The sequence below is a fragment of the Thermobia domestica genome, chromosome 17 (genome assembly GCF_964235325.1).
Source record: "Thermobia domestica chromosome 17, izTheDome1.hap1.1, whole genome shotgun sequence".
NCBI classification, from domain to species: Eukaryota; Metazoa; Arthropoda; class Insecta; order Zygentoma; family Lepismatidae; genus Thermobia; species Thermobia domestica.
In genome coordinates this window covers 57,515,757-57,534,587 of record NC_137470.1, presented here as the reverse complement: position 1 = coordinate 57,534,587, position 18,831 = coordinate 57,515,757, and the positions used below count along the sequence as shown (strand labels likewise).

The window sequence follows — 18,831 nt, the reverse complement described above, 5'->3', positions numbered from 1 at the left end:
AAAGCGAGAAACGGTGCACAGAAACGGGGTTCTCAAATACGAGAAGACGAAAAAGGATATAAACCAAATATAAACATGCAAAAAAATTCAAACTATTAGTACACCCAGAATTTATATAAAATAAACACCTACAGTTATTCCATGAATACCATGATGACTTGTATTTTAAGTGCGTTAATTATTTCTACTACACACACAGTTGAACATTTTCCTTTTCATCACTGTCCAATTTCTCAAGACTTTTCTTTTTCATCGACGAGGTTTACTCGAGATTCCCCGTTTCCTCCAACATTATACCAACTTCTTGATAATTCAGATTGAAGAATTATCTGTCTACTTCAGAATAACGGCAACCAGTGGCGGCGATTGGACGTTAAAAGTGGGGGGGGGGCAAGTCATGATCTGAATATTTGTATATCAATGTTGATATACAAATTTCCCTGGTTGAAACTATAAACATTAATAGGCCATTTCAGAAAAGTGGGGGGCAGCTGCCCCCCTTTGCCTCCACTGATCTTCGTCCATGTCGGCAACAATTTCTGCTGGAGTGTAACGTCCGACGATTATGCTACGAAGCTCACGGAGACGTTATGATGATAATGAGCGAAAGTGCTGTAATGAAGAAAGTGAGGGAATCCCGAGAAAACCCATGTAAGATGTTTACTCACACTGCCCACTTGACGGAGGTGGAATCAAACTTGGGACCTCATGCATGCAGGTTAGTTCTACCACTGAGTCATCGCAGTCCAATATGCCTATTTCTCTACCATAAAAAATGTTGCCTACATGAGAAACACCATGTTCGTGGGCTTTTCCAGGATTCTCCAGTTTCTTCCTACAAGAAACGTACGCAGGAATTTATTTCGGAGGGGTTCCAAGTTCAATACGAAGACAAATTGCATTAAAATATGTAAAATTGCCCTTAAATTATAAAAAGGCATAAAAGTAGCGATTTCGGGGAAGGTCCGGAGTTCCAGGACTCAGCCCCTACCTTTCACCTTCTTCTTTACGGCAGGGGCATGCGACAGTTTCTGCCTCTCATAAAAGTGCTGAAACTCCACTGCTAAGGATTCAATTCAGATTGGAAACAAGGTCACAAACCCATGCAAAAATTGCCAAGAAACGTCCACATTTTCATTACACCATTACTATCCATCTCTATCCCTGTCTCTCTTAGACTTGGAGCACAATTGTCGGACGTTGGATTAAAAAATAAATGAAATTTTACTTCCCACTGTTGTGTTGGGTAGGCAAAAGGAGACGATGATGATGAGAATGAAAAAGTGGAGTTGAGTTGAGTTGAGTTTTGGGTTTAACGTCCCGTGCAGCAGCGAGGCTATATGAGACGTGGACCTACTGATTAACGTGGAATCCGAACCACATGAGCTCCCGCCGGGAATCGAACCCGGGTCTCCCACCCCAAAGAGAATGAAAAAGATAGTGGAATGAAGAGAGTGGGAAGAAATGGGAGAACCAGACCCGTATCCACGGGGGGCTAGGGGGCCGGGCCCCTCTAAACTTTGGCTGGCCCCGTAAAAGTTTCACGGTAGGCTTGCAAATGAACTATAATATGGTGGTGAAGTATCATATGATTGGGTCGAGCTCCCCCTAACTTCTACCTCCCCCCCAAATTTTGGTCTGGCTACGGGGTTGGGGAGAACCCCGAGAAAACCCATGCACACTGTGTTTATCCACCAGAAAGCCCACTTGCCAGAAGAGCTTGGAATCCTGGGATCAGAGCAAAGGCCTCATCGCACTAGAGGTGACCGCTCTACCACTGAGCTACCGCAGCCTCTACATTAAATTAAGAGCAAATGCGTTGGTATAGAATGCGTTGGTACAAAACGTTGGTCTTGTAAACCATTAATGAATAAAGATTCTAAAAGCATCAAGAGAAAGTACAAACTTATCTTTAGTCCCCAAAACTAATATTTTTATAAACTACCTCTTGAAATTAAAATAACCTGAATATTACTTATAATTTTAGTAGTTTTAAGATTTATTCTAATTCAAATATCTCACCTCCTATCAATAGGACTAATACTCATTGTCAACACTATTACTACTTGCCTAACTATCTCAACTATAAGAGAATCTCCTTGATTTTCTTACATTCTCTTCTTAGTTTTTCTAGGGGGCATATTAGTTCTATTTATTTATGTTACAAGACTAGCATCAAATGAAATATTTACCTTAACACCTAATCTTTTCCTACTAATTTTCCTAGTTCCATTGCTCCTAATTGTTATAATAATTATCGACCCCCTTCTACTACCAAATATAATTTCATTACCAGATCCACATCACTATACAACTAATTACCAAGAAATTCCTGGTATAAAATTTTATATAACATCAATCCTAATGAACACTATTATATTAGCAACATACCTATTTATTACATTAATTGCAGTGGTAAAAATTACTTCATTATATCAAGGTCCCCTTCGGCCTTCTAAATCATATGTCAACACCAATTCGCTTACATCACCCGCTTTTTAAAATTGCTAACAACGCCTTAGTAGATCTTCCAGCTCCTATTAACATCTCGTATTGATGAAATTTTGGCTCTCTTCTCGGCTTATGTTTAATTATTCAAATTGCCACAGGTCTATTCCTAGCAATACATTACGTATCAAGTATTGAATTAGCCTTCAATAGAGTAATTCACATCTGTCGAGATGTAAATTTTGGTTGGCTTTTACGCACCTTACATGCTAATGGAGCATCATTCTTCTTCATTTGCCTTTATTTACATGTCGGCCGAGGAATATATTATGGTTCTTATCTTTATCTCCATACTTGAAGAGTAGGAGTTGCTATTCTACTTTTAGTAATAGCAACCGCCTTTGTAGGCTACGTACTGCCTTGAGGTCAAATATCTTTCTGAGGTGCTACAGTCATTACAAATTTATTATCAGCTATTCCTTACCTAGGAACAATGCTAGTACAATGAATTTGGGGAGGCTTCGCCGTAGATAATGCTACTTTAAATCGATTCTTTGCTTTCCATTTTCTCTTACCCTTCATTGTAGCCGCTATATCAATAGTACATCTTCTATTCCTTCATCAAACAGGGTCTAACAACCCCCTTGGCCTTAATAGAAATCAAGACAAAATTCCCTTTCACCCTTACTTTTCAACTAAGGACACTATTGGCTTTCTAACTATAATAACAGCTCTAATATTACTCACCCTCTGAAATCCCTATATACTCGGAGATCCTGAAAACTTCACCCCCGCCAACCCTCTAGTTACACCAGTACATATTCAACCAGAGTGATACTTCTTATTTGCCTACGCTATTCTTCGCTCCATTCCTAATAAACTTGGAGGAGTTATTGCTTTAGTAATATCAATCCTCATTTTAATAATTATGCCATTCTTCCATACCAGAAAAATACGAGGCCTACAATTCTATCCCATTAATCAAATCATATTCTGAATTATAGTTAGCACAGTAATCCTTTTAACTTGAATTGGAGCCCGCCCAGTAGAAGATCCTTATATCTTAACAGGCCAAATTCTCACAGTCATTTATTTCGCTTACTTCCTGTTTGTGCCTTACCTCTCCTCTTTATGAGATTTCTTACTAAATAAGACTTAGTTCTTTGGCTGAGGATAAGCATATGTTTTGAAAACATACAACAGAGCAAAGCTCTAAGAACTTATTCTCAATTTAATACACTTAAATTAAAAGAGAAATAAAAAGAAGCTTTATACCCCCTAAAAATAAAAGATAATTAAGAGATAGAGGCAAAAAGCACTTTCAAGCAAGATATATTAATTTATCATACCGAAATCGAGGTAATGTTCCTCGTACTCAAATAAACCCAAAAGAAATAAATACTACCTTACAAAAAAACAAAATAGAAAAAATATCATGTCCCAGAAACAAGATACTAAATAAAGTTCTTATAAATAAAATACTAGCATATTCGGCCATAAAAATAAGAGCAAATCCCCCCGCTCTATATTCAATATTAAATCCGGAAACAAGCTCTGACTCACCTTCCGCGAAATCAAAAGGAGTACGGTTAGTCTCAGCTAAGCAAGAAGCAAATCAAACCAATGCCAAAGGAAACGTAATTCATAAAAATCATAACTCTTCTTGATAATAGCCAAAACTCAACAGTCCGTATCTTTCAGCCAAAAATACAAAAGATAATAAAATTAATGCCAAGCTAACTTCATAAGAAATAGTTTGTGCTACTGCTCGAAGACCTCCCAACAAAGAGTATGAAGAATTAGAAGACCAACCAGCAATTATTACAGTATACACACCCATACTTGTACAACACAAAAAAAATAACAAACCTAAAGAAAAAGTCAACATAACACTTAAATAAGGAATTCTTAATCATACTAACAAAGACAAAAATAAACTAAAAACAGGGGCTAAATAATAAGGATAGTAGTTAGATATAGTAGGAAATACTTGCTCCTTAGTAAATAACTTAATTGCATCTGCAAAAGGTTGAGGTAAACCACAAATACCTACCTTATTAGGACCTCGCCGAATCTGAATATAGCCTAAAACCTTTCGTTCTAATAAAGTCAAAAATGCAACCCCAATTAAAACACAAATAATTAAAATCAGGTAAGAAATCACACCTATAACATAATCATAATACATTATTACCTGGACTCAATTCATCCATTCTTAGATCCTAAATCTAATGCACTTATCTGCCAAAGTAATGACTATTATTTTTATTCTCTAACAATAAATATTATTAGTACTTGGTCCTTTCGTACTAAAGTACTACTTCCTAACTAAAGGATAGAAACCGATCTGGCTCACGCCGATCTGAACTCAGATCATGTAAGATTTTAAAGGTCGAACAGACCTATGTACTAAGCTTCTGCACCTAGACAAAATCTTAATCCAACATCGAGGTCGCAATCTCTCTTGTCGATATGAACTCTCAAAAAAAATTACGCTGTTATCCCTGAGGTAACTTAGTCTATTAATCATTAATAAAGGATCACAGAAATACTTAAAAGTAATTATATTAAGAAGAGTTTATTTTACCTTCTCGTCGCCCCAACGCAATAGTCAAATAGCAAATTTATTCATTACCAACTACAAAAATTAATATTTAAATATAAAGATCTACAGGGTCTTATCGTCCTCCTAAATCATTTAAGCCTTTTCACTCAAAAGTAAAATTCAATATTACAAATAAAGACAGTCTTCCACTCGTCCAACCTTTCATACAAGCCCACAATTAAAGGACTAATGATTATGCTACCTTCGCACGGTCAAAATACCGCGGCCGTTTAAAACCTCACTGGGCAGGTCAGACCTTTTATTTTAACAAAAGGACATGTTTTTGATAAACAGGCGGAGGAAATTTTTGCCGAATTCCTTTAATCATTCTCACCAATATACTAATAACACCATTATAAATTGTCTTAATTAATTTAAAACAATAGTACAATAATAAATTAAATGCAATAAAATATAATAAATAACTCAAATAAGTTATAACAAAATTACAAATGATGGCTACTTCTAAGCCCACATCTTTCATCTAACATAAAACCACATTATAAATAAACAAAAGTAAAGAGCAAATCCCCCTTACTGTTACTCACAGCAAAACTATAATGAACCAACCTCACAACAAGTCTAACTGTGGCTGAATTAAACCCAATTCTTGTACAACCAGATATAATAGAAACCGAAAGGCATCTCACCACTAAAATAAAATTCATAAATAATATGCCACCTACAATATAATAATACTTTAGCTCTTTCCATTTCGGGAAATAATTATATAATAATATTATTCAGTGTCCCCTGATACAAAAGGTACAACATCTCATGTTTTCTTCCTTCAAAAAAAATTTCATCTATTTAAACATTCCCTCACGGTACTAATTAACTATAATACTAACAAATTAACTCTATACCCTATACAATAACATCAATTAAAGTTGATTCACTTAATCTTAATAAAAATATGCATATATAATAAGTGTCTCCTTCAATCAAAATAATCTGAATTGCACAGAAACCTCCTCGATGTAAACGAATAGCTCAACTAACAAGCTCTATTTTGCTATTAATTCAATCTAGGTGCACCTTCCGGTACACCCACTATGTTACGACTTATCTCACCTAGACAAATGAGAGCGACGGGCGATGTGTACATATTTTAGAGCCATACTCATAATAGTAACATAACTAACATTACATTCAAATCCACCTTCATTTAAATAATTTCATAATAAAATCCGTATAAACATTCTATTGTAATCCATCTCCTCTTACTGATAAGCTGCACCTTGACCTGAAGTCTTCCTCAATAAAGGTAATGAAGGTCCTTGACCTCTCCCTAATACCTTCAACTACGGCGGTATACAAACTGCCGACAACAGTAAGTAAAATATATCGTGGATTGTCGATTACGGGACAGATTCCTCTGAACAGCCTAAAATACCGTCAAATCCTTTGAGTTTCAAGAACATAACTACTATTACCCAGGTATCACATTTTACATTAAAAATAATAGGGTATCTAATCCTAGTTTAAAAAATAATTTCATAGCTTCAAACATAGAACTCATTATTTTAAATAATAATTTCACCTAAAAATAAACAAAACAAGTTCTTCAATCTAAACTTATAACTATAGTTTAACCATCACCAATTCTTCCCTTCAACCCCCTCGTCTCACCGCGGCGGCTGGCACGAATTTCGCCGGGTCTCTTAAACCTTAACTGCTTCAAACATTAATTAATAAACAAAATCAAGTACTGCGACTAATAATACCTCATTATTTTACTTTAAGATCAATAATGCTTACTTCTTACCCAAAAGGTTACATGTACAACTAGTTAAACAAGAGAAGAAAAGCCAGGATAATACTTTACTGTTAATTCATAACGCTAAAATAAGTAATTATTAATTATACATTTAACCTAATTAATAAAAATTAGTATTAAATAAACCCTATTTTCCCCTTGTCTAGGATACAATTTTGTTTTTTTCCCCCCTCAAACAAAATTGTATCCTATACAAGTATATTTATTTTCTCCTTACACATATGCTGTAAAAACTAGCATATACTGGATACGTTAAGCTTATTAATATACCTTTAGCCGGTATCTCAGGCTAATTAAGAGGATTTAATAGATTTTCAAGTCTTAATTATTATTAATATATAATCCTTCTAAATTTAATTATCATAACACAATATTAATCTATTTAAATTCTCATATACCATTATAAATAATTATTAAATAATAAGATGCCTGATTAAAGGATTATCGTGATAGGATAAATCAAGTATTTCAACATACTCTTATTACACCTAAAAGAATTAAACTTTCACCTTTGACATCAAAAATCAACGTGCACCCTACACTAAGGTGTAGAAAGATAAGCTAAGATAAGCTAGTGGGCTCATACCCCGCATATGAAGATTACTCTTCTTTTTCTAATGCTCACTAATCCTAAGACTCTTTTATTTTCTAGAACACTTGTGTTAGGAACCCTTATTTCCCTAACCTCCTCATCATGATTTGGTACTTGAATTGGTCTTGAAATTAATCTCCTATCATTTATCCCCCTGATTTCAAAGACTAATAATCAACGTCACACCGAATCTGCTTTAAAATACTTTTTAGTACAAGCCATTGCAAGATCTTTACTTTTAATAGCAATCATTTTACTCTACATGGGTCTGCAAACTACATACTATTTAATCACTATTTCCTTACTTTTTAAAATAGGTGCAGCCCCTCTCCACTTCTGAATACCTGAAGTAATAGAAGCCATACTTTGAATAGACTGCATTATTTTAATAACATGACAAAAACTGGCTCCCCTTGGTCTACTTTCTTACAGCTTAAAACCTACAAATTTAATCTACCTAACCTTAACCTTATCCTTACTAGTAGGCTCAATTGGAGGCTTAAATCAAACATCACTACGTAAAATCATAGCGTTCTCATCTATTAATCACACTGGCTGAATACTTATAGCCCTACTATTAAGTGATATAGCATGATCCCTCTACTTCCTATTTTATGCCTTACTCTCAGCAATAGCAGTCACTCTCTTCGCAATAAACAAAATATTTCATATTAACCAAACCTTTTCTAATAAAATCGTTGTAACAACAAAATTAGCCATTTTTACTAGTCTTTTATCTTTAGGCGGCCTCCCACCATTCTTAGGGTTCTTACCCAAGTGAATCATCATTATAAAAACTGCTGAACAAATATCATTTATCATCCTCACCCTAATAGTAATAACAGCACTAATTACCCTTTTCTATTATATACGAATCGCCTATGCTGCTTTCATTATTAATCACCATAACCAAACATGAACATCTTTAGTGAAAAAAAATCAAGAAACATCAATTAGATCAATATTCATTATTACTTCATTAAGAGGCATAATCATTTTACCTCTAACTGTCAACATGTTTTAAACAAGACTTTAAGTTAAAAAAACTAATGGCCTTCAAAGCTATAAATAAAAGGCGATCTTTTAGGTCTTAGTATATTAACTACTACTCCGGAATTGCAGTCCGATATCATAAATATTGACTATAAAACCTAATAGGAGGTTTATTTAACCATAAATAAATTTACAATCTATCGCCTAGTGCTTCGGCCATCCTATTTAATTTCATTTGCAACGATGATTATTTTCTACAAACCATAAAGATATTGGTACAATATACTTAATTTTTGGGGCTTGAGCAGGAATAGTAGGAACATCACTAAGTCTTCTTATTCGAGCAGAACTTGGTCGGCCAGGTAGTCTAATTGGTGATGATCAAATTTATAATGTAATTGTTACTGCTCATGCTTTTATTATAATTTTCTTCATAGTTATGCCAATTATAATTGGGGGCTTCGGTAATTGATTAGTACCCTTAATACTAGGGGCGCCCGATATAGCATTCCCCCGTCTAAACAACATAAGATTCTGATTACTACCGCCCTCACTAACCCTACTATTAACAGGAAGAATTGTAGAGAGTGGTGCGGGAACAGGGTGAACTGTATATCCCCCTCTTTCTAGAGCTATTGCTCACGCCGGAGCCTCTGTCGATCTTTCTATTTTCTCTCTCCATCTAGCCGGTGTATCCTCAATTCTTGGTGCAGTAAATTTTATTACAACTGTAATTAACATGCGAACTCCTGGAATAACCTTAGAACGAATACCATTATTTGTTTGATCTGTAGTAATTACTGCTGTATTGCTTCTTTTATCCCTTCCCGTGCTAGCAGGGGCTATTACAATGCTCTTAACTGATCGAAATCTTAATACCTCCTTCTTTGATCCTTCAGGAGGAGGAGATCCAATTTTATATCAACACCTATTCTGGTTCTTCGGTCATCCTGAAGTTTACATTTTAATTCTTCCAGGATTCGGTATAATTTCACATATTGTAACCCAAGAAAGTGGTAAAAAGGAAACTTTCGGTGTTTTAGGAATAATTTATGCAATACTAGCAATTGGATTCTTAGGATTTATTGTATGGGCTCACCATATGTTCACTGTTGGTATAGACGTTGACACTCGCGCTTACTTTACTGCAGCCACAATAATCATTGCTGTTCCTACAGGAATTAAGGTATTTAGATGAATCGCCACACTTCATGGAGCACAAATAACTTATTCACCTTCAATCTTATGAACCTTAGGCTTCATTTTCCTTTTTACCGTAGGTGGCCTCACAGGAGTCGTACTTGCAAACTCATCTTTAGATATTGTTCTCCACGACACTTACTATGTAGTAGCACATTTTCACTATGTACTATCTATAGGTGCCGTATTCGCTATCATAGCGGGACTTATTCATTGATTTCCTTTATTTAGAGGAACAACAATAAACCCCACATGGCTAAAAATTCAATTCTTAGTAATATTTATAGGAGTAAATATCACATTCTTCCCTCAACATTTTTTAGGACTAAGAGGAATGCCGCGTCGATATTCAGATTACCCAGACGCTTATACTACATGAAATATAGTATCAAGTATTGGCTCATTCCTTTCTTTCATCGCTGTCTTAGTACTTGTAATTATTATATGAGAAGCCTTCGCAAGAGCTCGACCAGTAATCTTTTCGGATCAACAAACAACCTCTCTAGAGTGATTTCAAAACCTGCCCCCTGCGGAACATAGTTATGCAGAACTTCCCTTATTAACAAACTTCTAAGGTGGCAGATAAGTGCATTGGGCCTAAGCCCCAAATATAAGAATAATTGTCTTCCTTAGAAATGGCCATTTGAAATCAGCTAGGTCTTCAAGATGCAGCATCTCCTGTAATAGAACAAATAACATTTTTTCATGATCACACAATACTCATTGTGACCATAATTACAGTTCTTGTAGGCTATCTACTAGCCTCCCTTCTACCAAACACATATATTAACCGCAATTTGTTAGAAGGACAAACTCTAGAAACTATTTGAACAATCTTACCTGCCATTACGCTAATCTTCATTGCTCTCCCATCCTTACGACTCTTATATCTATTAGATGAAATTCATCAACCAGCAATCACTCTTAAAACAATTGGGCATCAATGATACTGAAGTTATGAATATTCTGACTTCTCCTTAACAGAATTTGATTCTTACATAATTCCTATTAATGAAATAAATCCCAATTCATTTCGTCTATTAGATGTAGACAATCGTATTGTATTACCTATTAACATTGATATTCGTATCCTAATTACCGCCGCCGATGTTCTTCACTCATGGGCCATGCCCGCCTTTGGTATTAAGGCGGATGCTACTCCAGGACGCTTAAATCAAGTAGCAGCCAACATTACACGCACAGGTCTATTCTTTGGTCAATGTTCAGAAATCTGTGGTGCAAATCACAGTTTCATACCAATTGTTGTTGAAGCCTGCCCTCACTCAGTATTCATTAAATGAATAACAAAAATAATACAAGAACTTTCATTGGATGGCTGAAAGTAAGCAATGGTCTCTTAAACCAAAAGATAGTAAAATAACAATTACTTCCAATGGAAAAATTAGTTAAATTATAACGTAAGCATGTCAAGCTTAAATTACTACCCAATAGTATTTTTCTATTCCACAAATATCACCCCTAAAATGACTTATCTTATTTATTATATTTTCCCTATGTTACCTTCTATTTGCATCTATTATATATTTTAATTCAAATACCCCCGATCCTTCCTTAAGTGACACTACTATTAAAAAAACAACTATAAATTGAAAGTGATAACAAACCTTTTTTCAACCTTTGATCCCTCTACTTCAATCATAAATATATCATTTAACTGACTTAGAACAGTAATTGGTCTTCTAATTATTCCAATCCCATTCTGATTCTTACCAGGACGACCAAACATTTTATGAAATAAAATTACCTTAACTCTCCATAAGGAATTCAAAACTATTCTTGGTCCTACTAGTTATCAAGGAAGAACTTTCCTATTTATTTCTTTATTCTCCTTCATCTTGTTTAACAATTTTATGGGCCTATTTCCTTATGTATTTACTAGCTCTAGTCACCTAACCTTCACATTAACTCTCGCCCTCCCTCTTTGAATAAGCTTCATAATCTATGGCTGAATCAATCACACCCAACACATATTTGCCCATCTCGTTCCTTCTGGGACCCCAGCCCCTCTCATACCATTCATAGTATGTATTGAAATAATTAGCAACATCATTCGGCCTGGAACTTTAGCTGTTCGATTAATAGCAAACATAATTGCAGGCCATCTCCTCTTAACCTTACTAGGTAATACAGGCCCTTCTTTATCTCTCTCCATACTCTCTCTACTAATAATTGGACAAATTGCCCTCCTAATATTAGAATCTGCCGTCGCAGTAATTCAATCATATGTATTTGCAGTTCTAGTTACACTATACTCAAGAGAAGTTACTTATGTCAGCACCACAAAATCATCCTTACCACCTTGTTGATCAAAGCCCTTGACCGCTTACTGGGGCCTTAGGCGCCTTAATTACAACTACAGGACTTACTAAATGATTCCATCAATATGACCCCTCTCTATTTTTCCTAGGCATACTAATCACACTACTAACTATAATTCAATGATGACGAGATGTAACTCGAGAAGGAACATATCAAGGATTGCACACTATGCAAGTTACATTAGGTCTTCGGTGAGGCATAATCTTATTTATTATTTCTGAAGTATTCTTTTTCGTCTCATTCTTCTGAGCCTTCTTCCATAGCAGATTAGCACCAACAGTAGAAATTGGATCCTTCTGACCTCCAGCAGGCATCGTGCCATTCAACCCAATACACATTCCCCTTCTTAATACTGCAATTCTACTGGCCTCAGGAGTTACCGTAACATGAGCTCATCACAGATTAATAGAGGGCAACCACACCCAAGCCACACAAGGCCTACTACTTACAATCCTCCTAGGCCTATATTTTACTGCTCTACAAGCATACGAATATTATGAGGCACCATTCACCATCGCAGATGCTGTTTACGGCTCAACATTTTTCATAGCAACAGGCTTCCATGGTCTCCACGTTATTATTGGTTCCACATTCCTAGCCACTTGCTTATTACGCCACCTTTTATCACATTTCTCTCCTACTCACCACTTTGGATTTGAAGCTGCTGCTTGATATTGACATTTTGTAGATGTAGTATGATTATTCCTTTACATCTCTATTTATTGATGAGGAGGTTAAGCCTATTTAATATATATAGTATATTTGACTTCCAATCAAAAAGATCATTAAATGAAATAGGCAATTAATACAGTCTTAACAACCGGTTTACTAACTATTATTATTTGTTTAATCGTCATAACCATTTCAACTCTTCTTTCTAAGAAAGTTATTAATGATCGAGAAAAAAACTCCCCCTTTGAGTGTGGATTTGATCCCAAATCTTCAGCCCGAATCCCTTTCTCCCTACGATTCTTCCTCATTGCCGTAATTTTTCTTATCTTCGACGTAGAAATCGCCCTTCTATTACCAATAACAATTACTATTAACAACACCAATACACTATCCTGATCTCTAGTTAGACTAGTATTCCTAGTAATCCTCCTAATAGGTCTTTACCATGAATGAAATCAAGGATCCTTAACATGAGCTGACTAACGGGACGGGATAATAGTTAACTATAATATTTGGTTTGCATCCAAAAGGTGTTGCTATCAACTTATCTCATAAGTAGGAAGCAAACGATTGCACTCAGTTTCGACCTGAGCCTTTGGCCTCTTGGCCCCTACTTGTTAGTTGAAGCCAAAAAGAGGCATTTCACTGTTAATGATATCATTGGGTTTATTCTCTCCCCAACTAAGGAGATGTGAAATTAATCAAGAAGAAGCTGCTAACTTTTATCTTTAGCGGGTTAGACCGTTAACATCTCTTAATATAAATAACATAACCCCCTTAGTATAAATATTACATTACCTTTTCGAGGTAAAAAAGAGAGTACTCTCAGGGAGTATTATTTAGGGAATATAATTCTTCTTAGTATCTTCAATACTATGCTTTCAATATAAGCTACCTAAATATACAAATATAAAGAAACAAAGGAAAATTGTAAAAAATAAAAAAATTAATAAATACATTTTAAATAAATTGTCTTGTGATTGTTGAATTAACATTGAACCGCCCCTAAAACTATTATATATGCCTTGAGCACCTAGACACTCTCTCCATCCTTGATCAATATTATTATAGTACACCCCCCCTATGTATAAAGGGAATTTAATAATATAATTTGTTGATAGGTAAGGTAAAAATCATATACTTCCTATCATTGTAGAGTTAAAATAAAACTTCATACACATTAAAGGCTGTCCAATAGAATAACTTGATAGTAAGATGCCAACTCACAAGCCTACAATACTCACAAGTAATGCACCTATTTTTAGGTATAAAGGTAAAACAACACAATTAACAGAAGGAAAAATTAATCAACTCAATGTTGCACCTCCTAAAATTGCTATTACTACTAATCCTAATATTCCCTTACACATAATTCAACCTTCATTATCACTAATAGAATGAATATTAGTACCCCCAAAGCCCTTACCTGTCAAATAAAATCTTAAACGCACCGAATAACATACAGTTAGGCCGGTAGAAAAAAATAATAAGAAAAAGCTGACTACATTAATTAAAGATAAAGAAGAAATCTCCAAAATTAAGTCCTTAGAATAAAAGCCAGCTAAAAATGGTATTCCACATAAAGCCAAATTAGCTACGTTTAAACAAGATAAAGTAAGGGGCATCTGACTTACAAGTGCTCCTATTCTACGGATATCTTGCGTATCTCCCACACCATGAATAATCGCTCCTGCACATAAAAAAAGTAATGCCTTAAATAAAGCATGTGTCAATAGATGAAAAAAAGCTAATACTGGAAATCCCATAGATAAAATTATTATTATGAGACCAAGCTGACTTAGAGTAGATAAAGCAATAATCTTCTTCAAGTCATATTCATAATTAGCACCAATACCAGCTATAAATATTGTTAGTCCTGATAATAAAAGTAATACATCGCCAGCATAAACACTTAATAAAACGTCTCTAAACCGAATTAACAAGTAAACCCCAGCAGTCACAAGCGTAGAAGAATGTACTAATGCCGATACTGGTGTAGGGGCGGCTATTGCCGCCGGTAACCATGCAGAAAAAGGAATTTGTGCACTCTTTGTTATTGCAGCCAAAATAATTAAACTAGAGATAATTACTATTTCATTATTATTTAAAACTCTATGCAAATAAAAAACATAATTTCAACTTCCATAATTTAGTATTCAAGCAATAGCTAATAAAATTGCTACATCTCCAATACGATTAGAAAGTGCGGTTAACATGCCAGCATTATAAGATCGTACATTTTCATAATAAATAACTAAACAATACGAAACTAAGCCCAATCCATCCCATCCAAGGAGAATTCTAATTAAATTAGGGGAAATAATTAATAAAACTATTGAAAGAACAAATATTAATACAAGTATAATAAATCGATTAAGATACCGTTCGGATCCTATATACTGCCCACTGTAATAAATTACCATTCTAGAAATATAAAGTACAAATCTTATAAATATAAATGACATTCAATCAAATAGAAGAGTTATAACAATTTTATTTCTATTAAAAGAAATAACTTCTCACTCAATAAATACACTATATCCATTAATTAAAAAGTTCAAACCTATAAGAAGTAAAAAAACACTCATTCTACTTAAAAGAGTAAAACTAGTTACACAAATTGAGAAAGGTCAAACCACGGCCTAAGGGTAATAAACCTTCTTTAGTTCCACAAACTAAAATTTTATTCTAAACTACTCAAGCACCTATAGCCATAGAAATCTCGGCCCGGCAAAAAAGATTAATAAATTTAAAGGTAATCAGTGTAACATCAATAATAAATACTCTCGTACACTTCCTCCTCAACAAGAATATAAATTAGAATAGGGTGTTCCATGTTGAGTATATGAATATAAATACAGTCTATAAGCGGCTCTAAAAAAAGATAGTAAGGCCAATCCTAACATACTCAACCAAGATCAACCAACAATTCTATTTAATAAACTAATTTCTCCTAATAAATTTAATGTTGGTGGTGCCGCCATATTAGCAATTCTTAATAAAAATCATCAAAGCCCTAGACTCGGCATAAAAGATAATATTCCTCGATTAATTAACAGTCTTCGGCTCCCTAAACGCTCATAAGAAATATTTGCAAGACAAATTCTATGCCACACAAAAAACTGCAAACGTGTGTCATTAAAACGATTACTGGTAACGAAAAGAGGAGGCGCCAATCTATGCTAGGTGATCAGTACAAAGTACCTTCGTATTACAGTTCCATAATAATAAATTACACTTTTGTAACGCTGTTTCTAACTACACAGATGACTTATGTATTCTTTGTTTCTGTACTTAAGCTATTTTGCACATTATAACGAATGGAGAAGGGTATAAAACAGTGACATGCCTCCCCGTTCTATTGTAATGTAGAAAACAACGTATCCTACGGGGCTCTAACCCGCCTTCACTTGTTATTGCTGCACTCGTTATTATGTGAATTGAGTATTGAGCTTTAATACATGTAGGAGGCAACCTGACTGCTATAGCCTCTATAACCTGTATGAGGGGGTCAGCGTTCTACACCCTAACGAATGTACTACAGCAACTTTTAGTCTATGGTAGTATGTTTACAATTCACCCAAACTTACGTTCGAAAGTTGATATGTATGATCCTCCTCGCCGCTGTCACATGACATGTATCCATACGCCACCTCAGTTGCATCACCTACTGCGTACTCATATCCATTCGCACTCTGCTACAACTGAAATCCTTTATCTCGTTTTCTGAATAGTAATTAAGCCCTAGCAATATTACTCCCTAGTAAAACATAGTAATATTATTTCGGTAAGATTGTTATCGTTATTTTTTAATCATCTATTATATTACAAATCACGCACTATTCCATTCTCATTTTTAAGAAGTGAGAAAATCTCATAAATGGGATCCTGGAAATTTGCCTTGAGCTCACAAATGAAAACACATTTGGAAATAATGAGACATTTTTCCTCAAATATGAGTAAACATTACTTATTTTGTTTTGAACATGCATTTTTCTCATTTCTGAGCAAGGACATTTTTAAGAGTGTAGAATCCACACGCAGTAGCATTGGCGGGAGTACACTACGTATTCCAACTGAGCTCAGGCGTTAGAACATCGGATTAACATTCAGAAGGCCGATGTTCGATTCGAGCACCCTATCGTCCCAATGGTTTTTTTTTTTTTTTTTTTTTCAAGTTTATTACTCAGTTACATCCGACCTGTGCCATAGACTTTTTAACCTTAAGATAAATTCAATTCTACTGATGTAATTCAATTTTACACTTTACCCTAGTGTTACCATCTTGCAACTATAAGCGTCACGAATTCCAAATACCGGTACTATTGACTATAAATACCATAGTATGTAGCACTACTTGAAACTAGCGCCAGCTATTCATATAATGATCTATTCCACATAATTCTCTTCGTAACTTTTCCCGCTAATTTCTCTTAAACTGAAGGACGATTCCACCTAGTCATCGATACATCAATTCAGTTCTCAATGCTGACTTATTATCTCTTTCTGTATGCATTTGAAAGTTTTACTTATTATTAGAGCAACCCAAGAGCATACAAAGCATAAAAAGCATAATAGCTATTTCCACATATGGTTGGTACCTTGAACATGGTTGTGGCTGTCTAAGGGTCCAGAAGAAACTAATTTTAAAAGCATAATTTTAGAAAATAAAGCATAAAGCATAATTTAAAAGATATAGCACAATTCTTTAAAAAAATCTCTTTAACTTCAAGTTTAACATACTGTATTAATATTTTTAAGAAACAATATTTACAATGCAAAATCATTGAGAACATAACAATGCGACAATGAAAAGCTTATTTTTATTTCTGTAACCTTTTTGGTCTAATCTTTTGACGTAGAGAAAAGAATACAGGAAAAAAAGAAGAAAACTTCCACCAACAATGAATAGTACACAAGAACTCCACACTATACTGTTATGTGTGCCTCTTGATTATTATTATTATTATTATTTCATAAACGTAGATGATAATCTAGGTGCTGCTACCTCTATATCTCAGATTATTGCTTCACCTGGCGCACGCTCAAATGCATCTAAAGTAACAGAAAGATCCCAGAAAAAAATGTTTTACAAATAAGGAAACATAGTAGAACGTAAGAAACAGAAAAGAATTCTGTCTTATCTCAGAGACCCTAAACCTTGTTCTTCCGCAAGAGCAGAGGTGCTTCATAGTAAATAAGTAATATGGTACCAAAGGATCTTCTTCCTTTGCCTTTCGTTGAAGCAATTCGGTTTCTTGAATTTATGAATGAAGTAGAACCAAGTTATCAGTCACCATCCAGGCAAACTGTGACTCGCCGTATTGAGGCCTTGTTTTCTAAGGAGAAGTGTGGCTGCGGAATCGATGGATTTGACAACAAATAGCTGGGCTTCGCAGGCTACGGAAAGTTATATTACAATCAGAGCCCACTGTATGCTTCCATCTAAGTTCAATAAGTTCAGTCCTTCAAATAATTGAAATAGAAGTGAGGCACTCAAGGGTAAACCTAACTCAGCACTTAGCATATGTTGCAGAGTAGTGGAACATTTTAGATAAAGTACATGCAATTGTCTATGACAATGCTAGTAATATCACAAGTGCGGTACGAGAACTTCCATATGCAAGCATACGTTGCTTTGCTCAGACCCTACAACTCTCTATAAATAAGGGACTTGCAATAGAGAAAATAGAGAAAATGTTAAGTGTTGTTAGTCGGATTGTTTCCCACTTTAAATATAGTACGTTGGCAACGTCAGAACTGGAAAAACAGTAAAGGTTATTAGGGTTGGAAGTACATTTCCTTATACACCAAGTTAAAACTCGGTGGAACAGCATACATGAAATGCTTGAGAGATTGATAGAACAAAGAAGAGCTCTTAACAATGAATTATCAGATAGAAATGTAACAAAGACGTCAGATTGCAAGAAGTTTAACCCTTTAAGGATGTACAAAATTTTAGACTTTCACTCAAACAGCTACTGCTTCCTTACTATTTATCGTAGCATCATGGTTCATACCTCGTTTTTCTCACGATAGGGCATACTTACCAACGGTACCACGGTATCATAAACCTTAACCGGAAAATCGAAAAAAACGGAACTTTTCTGAAAAAAAACACCCCTTCGTAACACTTGCGCCCCTCGGGCCCGTCCCCGGTTTCACGTAAGGATCTAAAAAAATTGATAAATACCCAAAGGT

The 18,831-nt window shown here is 34.9% G+C and overlaps 2 pseudogenes; one reads left to right on the top strand and one right to left on the bottom strand.

The window, feature by feature from the left end:
- The first annotated feature begins 10,253 nt into the window (after positions 1 to 10,253).
- LOC145674593 (cytochrome c oxidase subunit 2 pseudogene) lies at positions 10,254 to 10,952 on the top strand (annotated as a pseudogene).
- A 2,559-nt stretch (positions 10,953 to 13,511) lies between these two features.
- LOC145674029 (NADH-ubiquinone oxidoreductase chain 5 pseudogene) lies at positions 13,512 to 15,248 on the bottom strand (annotated as a pseudogene).
- Between the last annotated feature and the right edge of the window lie 3,583 nt (positions 15,249 to 18,831).